Here is a 12,213-nt window from a genome sequence, read left to right as displayed (position 1 = left end):
AGGACAATTTCTTGCCATTTCCCAGTTGGTCTAATAAAAGGTATCATTTTGAAACTAAGAGTTCTAGTTTTTGTATGTCTTCTTGTCTCAAACCAACACGGCAACCAAGTACACCCCTGAAACATGGAAGATGCAGAATTTTAGCTGATTTTGGATTTTAAACCTCATTGCAGAACAAGGATTTTTGTTTTTACCTCCCTGCCTGCTTTCTGACACTTCCAGGGAAGGAATCCTACCTGATCCACACATCGAAGTGCTACTCAACACAGCTCACAAAGATGCTCTCGAGAGACAGCCTTCCATCTTCAGCTCCCTCTGCACAAAAATGAAGTTTTTTTCCTACCTATGGGGACTTTTTACCATCTTGTACCATCTACACTTTCCCCAGAGGCTGACTAAGGGACTTTGATCCCAAAAGCTTGCAGAAAAGGACAATTTTCTTGCCATTTCCAAGTTGATCTAATAAAAGGTATCATTTTGAAACCAAGAGTTCTAGTTTTTTGTATGTCTTTTTGTCTCAGACCAACACAGCTACCAAGTATACCCTTGGAAAAGGAGATGCATTTCACTAGATGGGTTGAAATTTAGTGGAACCCCCTGGAAGTAATTTTGAATGCATTGTGCTCTCTGGAATTAAATTCTCCTTTTTTTGCTTGACTGCGTAATGCTTTTCCAGCGAACCCTATTTTCCTCTAATAGTCTTGTCTTAGAGATATTGTACTTCTGTGTAAAGCATGCAGGCTGTCCTCTTTCTTTCATTCATAGCACAGAAGGAAGGGTCAAACTTCATGGGTGCCTGTAGACGTGCCGGGAGACTGCTCCGACACGCTGTAACTACAGCATGTCAGAGCAGACTCGATTAATCGAGTCTGGTGGAGCATGCTAATTAACACTCTCCAGCCAGCCTCCACATCTCATCTATCAGCATCCCCGCACTTCAAAATGGCAGCACAGGTGCTTTAACTAAAGCTTGTTAAGAAAGCATCAGTTAAAGCACCCCCATTGCCATTTTGAAGCATGGGTTTACTGATACATGAGCTGTGGTGCTTTAATTACAGCTGCTCTAATTAAAGCCCCCTCCCCCCCCCCCCCCCCACAAGCATGGCTAAAAATCCCTCATGATACCATCCTCAAAGAACAAAGCATTTAGGGGACTAAAAAACCATGCATCTAATATGGGATTTACTATCAACTTGATTCAAGAGAAGATATCTGAGAAAATTAGTTCAAGAACATTTCAATTAGGAGGAAAGAGATTGGTGCTGTAAAATATTTCTTCTTAAATAGTATTAGAGAGTTTTAATTGGAGTTGCTTTTAGTTCAACAAATTCCTGGACATGGAGGTGGAATCTACAAGATGTTGAACACTTTTCTCCCCCTACAACAAACTTCAGCATGTGCTTCATTTTAAGCAGGTTATTGGAGAGTAACTTAGTGACAAGCCATGAGATCAGGGATAAAGCAAGAGCAGGAAGTTTTAACACCAAACAAGTGGGCAAGGCAAAGTCAGAGGAGAGATTGAAACACCCTCGACCAATGGTGTTTTGGAAATCTGAATTCAGAAGTTCAGACACAACTCAGATGCCCTGATGTTGATGGGAGCTTTGCTTTCCATCTGAATGGAAGCATGACCAGGTCCTGGTACAACAAGCTGTCGTTGCTCACATGGAGAAGCAATCAAGCTGTTTTTTAAAATGATTTAGAAAATGAGCAAAGAAACCCCCCCCCCAATTCCTGGAAATATTAGAAATGCAAACCTCAGCCCCTTAAAAATTGTGCAGACTTGCGGGAAGATTACAACCAGATTTTCACACTGCAGTATTTGTGTTTACAAACGGAGACCAAAATATGCAACCAAATTGCAACCCCTCATTAGAGGGGAATCACTAAAACTATGAAATGTAGTGTACAGTGCTGATGGGCTGGAATTATTTTGTTATGCCTCCACTAATTGGCACAGACCCCAGGAACATGGGTACCTAACCAGTCATTTTATACACAGAAACGTGTAATTGTGTGAGTATTTCCACTCGCTCTTAATTCTGGTGATGAAAATGCACAGATGTGGGGACAAAAGGTTGTGTGAAATGTAGGATGTAGCCAGCTCTTTCTAACTATCCCTATCGGACTATTCAAATATTATTCTAATAATAATGTTTTAATTAATTGTTATATTTATGCCATGAGAGAGAAGGTAAGACAATCAGGGCCAAGATTCTCAGCTTGTGTCCAGTATCTACTGGGTGCAAATGAAAGAGATTCAAAGGAGCCATTTGCAACTCTCCCTGGTCTGGGACCTGGTAAGCCAGCCAAAAAGTGCGTTTGTGTTTAATGTGGACCCCTCTCTGCCTCCCCCTCTGCCAGCGGTAGTAATGGAAGGAGGCATAACAGCTGGCAATGTCACCAAGCCCTTATAGACAATAGGGAGAATTACTGCCAGCTTTATGTTGCTTCCTGTCACTGTAACACAGAGGTTCGTGTGAAGAAAAAGAATCTGCCTCTACATTTATGTTCGCCATCTTTGAAGCCAGATAGCAGGCAGAGGACTGGGGGCCAAGAGGCAGGGGTCCTATTCCCAGTCTGCCATTGGCCTTTTTTGTACCTTTTACATATAAGCATATTTTATGGGGAGCAAATAAGGAATTTAGATCTGGCAAGTGCTTCAGCCCCGTTGAGTAAAGCGTGCCATAAATGCCTAAAGTGATCTTATTAAAGTGACGAGGAGTAATGGTAGTAATGATTGTTTTGCTCAAACCATGCTGACTCTGTCCCCTTTCTAGACATGTGGGATTAGACTTCTTTACTGTTTTGTAGACATCTTAAGTCTAGCAAGGAAAGTCTGGGATACTGACATATGGTTAAGATAATAAAGAAAAGAGCCCTTTCCAAATGTCAGCTGAAATGCATCCAAAATGCTATTAAAATCCATACTGAAGTCATGTGGAAAAAGAGGAATATTTTGCCACTTATGCGTTTTTGGTGTCATAGTGTCATCATGACTCTTAACCTAAATTCCTAGGGTTTGCACACCCTGTGCAAACACTGCATTCATTTGGCACCACAATTCAAATCTATTCATGGAGGTTTAATATCACAGCCCCTTAAAGCTGGCACTTCCACATTAGCCCCAATTGTGGTTGGTTTCTTAACATGCAGTCTCTTTAGATATTTATTTCTGGCTGTACGCAACTGCTGAAAGGAACAATGTGTCAGAAAGATTCAACGCAAAGCTCACGCTGGCAAGCAGTGTTGCAGGAAATCCATGTTTTGACAGTATATTTGGCAGTGGTCAGTTATCTGTGGGCCTTTTAGAGACGTGTCCCATGTTCTCACTCCTTGAATCCAGTTCCTTTGTGAAGGATGTTAGATTGACCAGTCTGCTGCATAAACTGAAAGCGCTTCCCCCCATCCCAAATCATTTCACTAATTACCATACCATATCCTCTAAAATGTAACAGGAAATCATGCTGTCTGAAATGCAGCAGTGGAGAAGAGTGCAGAACTTGTCAGATCTTGCATGTTGAAGTAGGATGAATTTTGGTCTTGGTTTCTATCACAGACTTCCAAGGAGTCCCACAGTGCTCCGAGCTTTGGTACAGGCAGAAGGCATCATTATTTGACTTCAGTGGAGTTAGTAAGGTATTTGCCAGCAAAGATGTGTCCTCAGTATTTCCATAGTACCCAACATACCACTTCATATGGGGACACCAACCTGGATTTCATAGAATCATAAAATCATAGGAAATTAGGGTTGGAAGGGACCTCAGGAGGTCATCTAGTCCAAGCCCCTGCTCATAGCAGGACCATCCGCTAGGGCTGTGCGAAGCTTCAGTCTTTGATTTGATTCGGCAGAGATTCAGCCCAATTTGGTGGCCGAATCTTCAAATCTGAATTGAATCAAATCAGTGGACCGTTTAATCTCTTTGAATTGAATTGGAACCCTCCAAATCAATTCAGAGAGATTCGGAAAGATTCAACGATTCAGACATAGACACAGCTTTACATGTTTTTTCTACATGCCTCAAGGTACCAGGCAGCTTGTGATTGCTGCGATGCTGGGGTGCATGGAGCGTCCCACAGAAGCGTGGGGGACTCCCCAGCATGCTTGGCAGCAGACCCATAAGTGAACCAGAAGCACTTCTGGGTCTACTGGGGAGTGTATAGAGGCCCCCCTCCTCACCCCCCCAGCTCAGCAACTGGTGTCTCGTGGGTCTGGGGGCACCCAGGGTGCCCCCATGGCTGATCACTGAGCTGGGGGGGGGCTGGGGGGGTGAGCAAGCTCAGTGGTGGACCTGGAAGTGGACTGGAAGTACTTCTGGTCCACTTCCAGGTTCATCGCTGAGCACATTTCCCCCCCCGGGACACTCCATCCACCCCAGCATTGCAGCAATCATGAGCTGCCTGGACCTAAAGGCATGTAGAAAAAACATGAAAAGCTGTGTCTATGTCTGAATCACTGATTTTCCGAATCAGCATCAAATCTTCAGATTCGGATTCAGCCAAATTGAATCAGGAACAGTGATCCAAATCAACAAATCAAATCACTGTCCCCGATACAGGCTGAATCCGAATCCAAATCCAAGTCGAGTACGGCCTGTTTCTCACACCCCTACCATCCACAACTATATCATCCCAGCCAAGGCTTTGTCCAACCTCCAATTTAAACATCCAATCATAAATAATCCCAAATCGGTGTATATTTGTTGTAAGAGATAAAGTTATTAAAGCTACGCAAACAGCTTGCCATGGAGTCTGTGGCTTTAGGATCGGCCTTCTTAGCCATCAGTGAACTCATTCATAACCCTTCACTTGACCCATGGGAATGATCATCCTTGATCATCCTTGTGAGAGATCACTGCTGCCACTGCCAATAACCTGAGCTTTGCTTTGATTTTGAACATAAAATGTCCTCAGCTGACACCATCCAAGTTCACCTGGTTTCATGTTGGGATAATTTGCAACTCTCTTTCTCAAGAGGAGACTAAAAATATACTAATGCAAAATATACACAGAGGATTTGAATGACAAGGAACCACAAAAGCCACCACCCAGGCTTTAGTGATGTGAGGTCATCTTAGCCCTGTTTGTATTACAATAGCAGCTGAGGCTCTGATGGCAGTGCCTGCACCAAAGATCTTAAAATCTAAATAGAAAAGGCAAAGGTATGATCTTGATTCCTACAGAATGATTTACCGCAGTTGCAGTAAATATACTCTGCACCCCTTCTCCCTAGCTGGGTTCCAGCAGTTCTTGCTATTTATTACATGTTTGGATGCTGGGTGGATGGGGAACTGGTTTGCATTCAGCAAATTACCTGAGGATGTAATTATCTAGGGAAGTAGGCACATGACTTATTTTGCTTGATAACTTTCCCATATAGTAAAGCTGCTACACGTTTTTCAGCTACCCCAGATACAAGTAATTTACTGCACTCCAGAACTGAGTGTCATGTGTTTGCTCCCATTTTTTCCCTACTTAATCAGGTCAGTTGATTACATTGTAAATGTGTTGTGTGGCTACAGCGAAAGGATGGGAAGAGACATGGGCATAGGAGAGGCAAAATGATTTTCTTGGGGTCAGAGATCAGAAATGAAACCCAGGTTTCCTGGTTCTTAGAGTGACGGGCTGTCTACTTTACCAGCCTGCCATACACAGCTTTATTCGGTTGTCCTCTGCTGGGTTTCTCTATATGCGCTAAAGAGCACTTAGTTTGTTGTTCAAATAGCTATAGATATATGCATCTCCATCTTCCCACTAACCTTTCTGACCTGTGAAGAAAAATGTTAACTATTACTTTAATCTTAACAAATATATTGAAGATTTTTTTTTAATTTTAAACTTTAAATACTCTGATTTTCTTCTGCATAAACTTTAAATGATTTTGGTATTTTGATATGATTGGTTCAGAAAAAATAGGAAGTTGATTTAGATTGCTTCTGGTGTCTTAAAAATAATATATTTCCATCTTTTAAATAACATCAGAGAATATAGATGTAAATAAATATCAGTGAAGTTTTTACTGGATTTTCAATCTAAAAATAATATTAAATCTGGCAGGATTTTTTTTTCTGGTGAATTGTACATTTTTCTGAAACAATACAGTTACAAAATGACTGAAACTATTTGCCAATATTGACCCACATTTGTGACACATTACATGGTAAAAAAAAATGCAGTTGTTGCAAATTCTGTTTTGGCATTTTGCAAAACAAAATGTTTCAACTATTTGTTTTGAAACTATATTTTTCAAGATTGACCTAAATTTAAAATGGTTAATAAACAACACTGACATTGGGAAAAAATCTTTATTTTGGGTAACACAATATTATAAATCTATATCCATATTTATAGATATAACACAATATTCTATATCTATAGAGATAGACAGATAGATAGATAGATAGATATAGGTTTTCCCACCAAATTAAAACATGGTTCTTTGCATAGCTCTAAATAAAACAATAATCCAAAGGATGGACACACAGACTCTCTTTCAGTTTTCAAGTTATTCAGTGAAGGAAAAAATGGGAACATTCTCCAAACTTCCCTTTGCTGTCTCTCTCAAAACAAGGGAAAACATATTTATGACCACATTTCATGTTTTATTTGGATGCTTCCAAATTCAAGACTTCTATTAAAACAGAGCATCACTCAATTCAAACTCAAGCTAAGGCAAAAGACCAGGATTTTTGGCAACGCAATAGAAGTAATTACTCTCTATAAGCAAGCAGCGTGGCATCATGGAGCATTATTTTTATTGTATTACTTTGCTTGAGATATCCCTGAATTCACACATACTGGGATCTAATCATCCATTCCTTATGGAAGCAGATCTTCCGCTGGGTGCCCAAGGAATATAGGTTAAAGTGCATAGGAGTTAGGACTTTCATTTTCTCCATTTTCTCCACTCTTTCACACTGATATTAGGCCTAGCAGAAAGCCCACTGATGTCTGTGGACAGCTGGCAAATGACCTTGTTGAGTTTGGGATCAGGACCATAATTTAAGGCTATATGACACTGGAAAAATCCATTATATTTTTCCTCACCTGTCTGTTATCCTTGGTGGAGGAAGCTGTTTTAATAGTTACTTCACCATCCGCTTGACCCTGAGCCTTGTAGTACTGAAACCGTGCAGCCCACCGAAAATCTGGCTCTCTCTCTCACATGCACTAGGATTAGATTTCCAAATGGAGTCATGTACCATTAAAAATAAAATGCCAAAAAATGCCCTTTGTTGTAATAGCAAAGACCCTTCCCAAAGTCATGCCTTTATTCCTTATGTCTACCCTACAGGCCCATTCTCCAGTTTGTTTGGATATATGAACCCCCTTTCTCCATTCTTCCTTTCTCTTTTGTCTCTAGGGGAGGTTTCCGCCAAGCCAAGTGGAAGATTTAATATAAAACAAGACAGATAACTGCCTTCAGAACACTCTATTTTAAACAGCATGTGCGCGTTAGTAAATTTGTGGGAGTTTCTAAACAATATTGACTACCAGCTAGCCTATTTTCTGCTCAGTTTGAAGGAGTCCTGTGTACTCCAGTTTCTTGCACTAGCAACTGGTGCAGAGGCATAGCAAATACTTCCCCTTTCCTCTTAGGTTTGGGGTGCAGGTTTCCCGAGGCCTTGCCTTTCACCGATGGCCCTCAACAGTGAGGCTTGGGTGAAGTCAGTCTGTGTAGGCGTGTAAATTTTCCAAGGATTGGTCTTCCTAGAAGCCTCCTATGAAGGATTATACAAACTTCCTAAAATAGGCATCTACTTCTAATTGGTCTCCAGTTAGAACTGTGGTTTTCACAGTAGCTAGAGACACTGATACCTCTTACCACTGTTGACTAACTACCTGAGAAGTCAGTCAGACTTTGGGATCTAGCAAATTTTTTGGTCAGAAAAAGAAACTGAAGTTGGAGCCAGGGTTTTCTATGATGCAAATTTGTTTCTTTCCAAAGAATGAGCAGAATTCAGTTTCCTTGAACACAGCAGGGATCAAATAGGAGTTGATTTCTTTGCTCATGTTTTCAAGGTCTTCTCCAGCCACCACTTGGCCTGGAAGCTTGCTCAAGGCTTTTATTGGGGGTCACACTCTCAGTACTTGTCCTGGGTACTTCTTTGGCTTTCTTTTGCCTCTGTTTCATGTTATTTAATGCTTCTCTTTCTTCTATCACAGAGACATGCGTTCACTTCTCCTAGAACAATCCCCAGCAAATCCTCTCGTGTGTACCTTCCTGCGCCTTTGTTGCGAGCGGTGATATTACCTTATGCTTTGAGTGGAGGCCGCTGTTGTTTCATTTCATAGAAGAGCTTCATTGTTTCTTACACTTTTCAAGAGTGAAGGGTGACTTCAACCATTTCAGGGATAATTAACTCAACTCATAATATTATTTTACAATGTGAGAAACAAGTTGCAAAGTCAGTATGTATACACCTTATACATTCTTGCGGCTGTAAGCAAGCATGCATCACATCTAGCTTTTCATTAGTGAAATAAGATAACGATAAGAGTTGGTTGAAACTGCACGTACTGAAAGATAAGGTGAAGTTGGATTCTCGGTACAGATCATTGACTAGGTACTACTTCTGGGTCTTCTCAGTCGTGCATCCAAGAGGTTTCATTGCAGTTAGCATGATTTTAGTCTGTTGTCTCTTCAAGAGTATCTATAGTCGTCCCTCCATTGGTGTTAAGAAAAACCATGTCTCCATGAGGAGATTTACCCATTGTTGACAACATATGTCAGCTATCAGCATAGCTAAAGGGGGATTAATCATGGTAGGCTCCAGAGAACAATAGGGCCCTGTCCATCTGACTTTATAGATAAGAGGCAAATCAAAAAAGCCAAACTATTGCATGACAAACAGATCACAGAGATGTGTGAATTAATAATTAGGGGCTCAAGCCAACAAAGCTACATGGTATAGGACTTGATTTTAGTAAGTCTATTGGATGTTCAGTAATATTTACACACATTAGAAAAGAGCAATGTTCTTGGTAATCTGTGCGCTGAGCACATTTCATGAGCGCAGCACTAGACATGTAAGAGTATCAATTATTTGTACAGTTTGGGGCTTCCTCTCTGAAGAGCCTGGAAGCAGCGTATTTTGTGTGTGTTTGCTTTTCACAGAAATGTGTTTGCCCTATGAGTTTGTTCTCGAACATGTGACAATAGTCTGTGGAGAATGTCTTGAAGAATAATTTCGGGTCACAGTGTTGAATCCGCTTACCTTGGAGCTGGTACATGGAAGTTCAGCCTTAGTAAGGATCTGATACTAAATTACAGAAGTTACCTACAGCAGAAAGCTTTCTAACACAACAACTAGGTGAAGAGTGCTAAAGTAATGGTGTGCAGGGGCGTGGGAATGATAACTTGTGGTTTTAGGTCCAGCTCCATCTCTGAGTCACTGTGCATTTTGGGCTAGGGACTTAAGCTTTCTGGGACTCAGTTTACTCAATTCAAAACAGGATATAATAATACTCATTGGATCTCATTAAAATAGTATGTCTCATCATTAATAGTAGTAGTGTTCTTTGAGATTCCTTGATGGAGGTTGATACATGCCTACAAAATATTATTACTATACTCCATGGGGTTGACTGAGATGAATATCACAGCCTGAATTTCCAGAAAGCCAGATGTCTTATAACAAAAGGACATTGTTGCTAAATAAGTACGGATAGGTTCAAGCCATGCTATTCCACTAAATGCAAACAAAACTCCACCTTCCATGCTGTGTGCCAAATGCTGAAGTCCTGCTAACTCCTTGCTCAGGCAAACTCCCACTGAATTGCCGGCAGTTTTTCCTGAGCCAGAACCTGGCTCTCTGTGAATAACCCAACACAGCCTGTTGACTTTTAACCCTTAAATTGTCAAACTCAATTATTTCCAATTAAGCAGATGGCTGAAACTAAATAACCTATAAAAATATGGTTTTCTGGCTCCAGCTTTAAGTCAAATTGAAGCTTGTTAAACATAAATGTTGCACTTAAATAACAAAAGGGGAAAAAATTGCCACTGAAGCCAAAATTCATTTCTTCACAACCCCCCCCCTCCATAAAGGATCAATTTCTATGGTTTAGTATTACCGAACTTGGCAGTGACTTGCATTTGAAGTATAATGATGTCATCTGGTTGGCCTTTTCCCATCACAAACAGTAAATCTTAAAATCTGGAGAGATCTTTTATTTGGTTATTCATATTGTACTGCATCAAGGGGTTACAGCACATGTGCTGGGGCTTATTAAAATCATCTGGAAGAGAAGAGCTCATTATTTAAAGGCACGGTGCTTGAACCTGTTTTATTTTTGGTGGTTTTTTTCTTCATTGTCTGTTTTTTTTTTATATATCAGACTCCTTCAGAGTCGCATACTTCTGCAACTTTGGGACAGAGACGGGTTTTGTGTGGCTCTTAGCAGCATCTAATAATCCATGCTTTTGTACATGGAACATCGATGAGTGCAACATGTAAAGTGTGGGGAATATACGTTCCCTTCCTTTTCCTTTTAGAAACAGGCCTTAGCAGGATAAACCTTTTTGTAGGCCTTTGAATGGAAAGTTATTACAGTCTGGCACTGCTGGCCGTTAGAAACTTCCTATCTGGGTAAGTTGTGCTATACCATGTACGACTTTGTTGTACTATACCATGCCAAATCCTCAATTCACTGATACTACTCAAGAGTTACAAGGCCTGTTCTTTTGCCGTGGTGCAATAGATAAATAGCTGCCTGGACTTTTTGTGGGTTCTGTGCTCCCATAATATCATCTGTTTCTTTCCCTGCTTTCCCAAGTCTCAGAGGGCTTCTTACTCAGTTAATTTTTATTTACGTTTCTGAGGTTTACGTTGTTTGGGGTTTGGTTTGGGTCACTGGCTGTTTTTCTTGGACTAGTCACCCATTGACTCCAGGATGTACATACTATGCTACTCCATGGAATTTTCCTTCATTGTGGATTGTTCTGTGTTTCTGCAGGGCACAAAGCCAGTCTACGTAACCTGTTTTTCCAGTCAGTGGATTTCTTGTCAGATGTCCACATGATGTCTGATTATCCTCTGCTTAATAGTTTATTCTCCTTTTCTCAGCGTTGCTGCATCCATGCTTGTATGGTGTATTGCAGACATATTTTGTCCTAGGGAACTGGCTAAGTCTTTGGTGACTCTGTAGTGGCTTGTTTATACAGCCTATGTGTTTAGTGGTTTCATTGGCTTCTTAAATCCCTTCTTGCTATGGGATAGAGGCACAGCCTGTAAATGTAGGCAGGGTTGAAAATTCAGGGTTGAAATGTTCTGCTGTAACCTTACTAAACTCTGTTATATCAAAAGTGTTATTTGAAAACTTCCATTCAATTGTAAACACTCAACACCAAGCAATGTTCGGAAACAAAGCAGATGGTGCCAGGTATATAAAATTATTATGTGGCTGAAGTTACCAAAAAAAACCCAAACCCCAAAACAAACAAGCCCATAACAATACATTCTTTTCACAACATGGCTTGAAGAAGAAACACGGTTCAACATTTGAAAAATCAAGATAATCTCATTTGGGAACACAGTGTTTTTCTAAATGCTTGGCTCATGTGGCAAATAAGATAACCTTGCCATTATTATGAAACATTAAGAGATTGCTTTTCTCATTCAAAACCATTGTGAAAGCAACATTTTAAAGTCTAAGAAATGGACTCTCAGCTGGTTCAAACAGTTCACTGCTTCATGGCAGTAGCTATGAAAATTTGTACTATATTTGTACTATATTTACTATATTTTTAGTACAATACTAAATTTGTAAATTTAGTAAATACTAAATTTGTACTATATTTTTAGTGTTTTTTGATGAAACTCCTCTTTAAAGTTTAGATCCACTCTGAAAACTGGCAAAGCAGGGTCCTAGATATAATAGCACTGAGTGGGCATGTCTACACGTGCTATTAACAGGGAGCAATAAACTCTGGCACATATTGCACTGGAGTTTATTGCTCCTGAGGTCACCATTTGAAAGTGTGCTCAGGACCACAGCATGTTGAGCTGGGTTGGAGCAGCCCTGGCTGGCAGGGGGTTGGGGGGGTCAGCCTGACAGCCCGGGGCTGCTCTGACCTGGCTCAATGGGTCTTTTTCAACCTGGAGGGAAGTGGGCAGTGGAGTCCCCCAGGGCTCGGTCCTTGGGCTCGCACTGTTCAGTTTCTTTATTAGTGACTTGGATGACGGGGTGAAAAGCAGCCTGTTTAAATTT

The 12,213-nt window shown here is 40.7% G+C and overlaps 1 long non-coding RNA gene across 5 annotated transcripts in view; it reads left to right on the top strand.

The window, feature by feature from the left end:
* Window positions 1-5,373: 5,373 nt before the first annotated feature.
* The window catches only part of LOC109286606, a 72,092-nt gene continuing 65,252 nt past the window's right edge, over window positions 5,374-12,213 (top strand). For all 5 annotated transcript variants that reach the window (XR_002094636.1, XR_002094635.1, XR_002094632.1 and 2 more), the window contains exon 1: window positions 5,374-5,483. This is a non-coding gene — a long non-coding RNA (uncharacterized LOC109286606). The remainder of the gene's footprint in view (window positions 5,484-12,213) is intronic.

The sequence above is a fragment of the Gavialis gangeticus genome, unplaced genomic scaffold (genome assembly GCF_001723915.1).
Source record: "Gavialis gangeticus isolate Ggan-Ray unplaced genomic scaffold, GavGan_comp1, whole genome shotgun sequence".
NCBI classification, from domain to species: domain Eukaryota; kingdom Metazoa; phylum Chordata; order Crocodylia; family Gavialidae; genus Gavialis; species Gavialis gangeticus.
The sequence above is the reverse complement of the archived record's forward strand: the minus strand, read 5'-3'. Positions and strand labels throughout refer to the sequence as shown.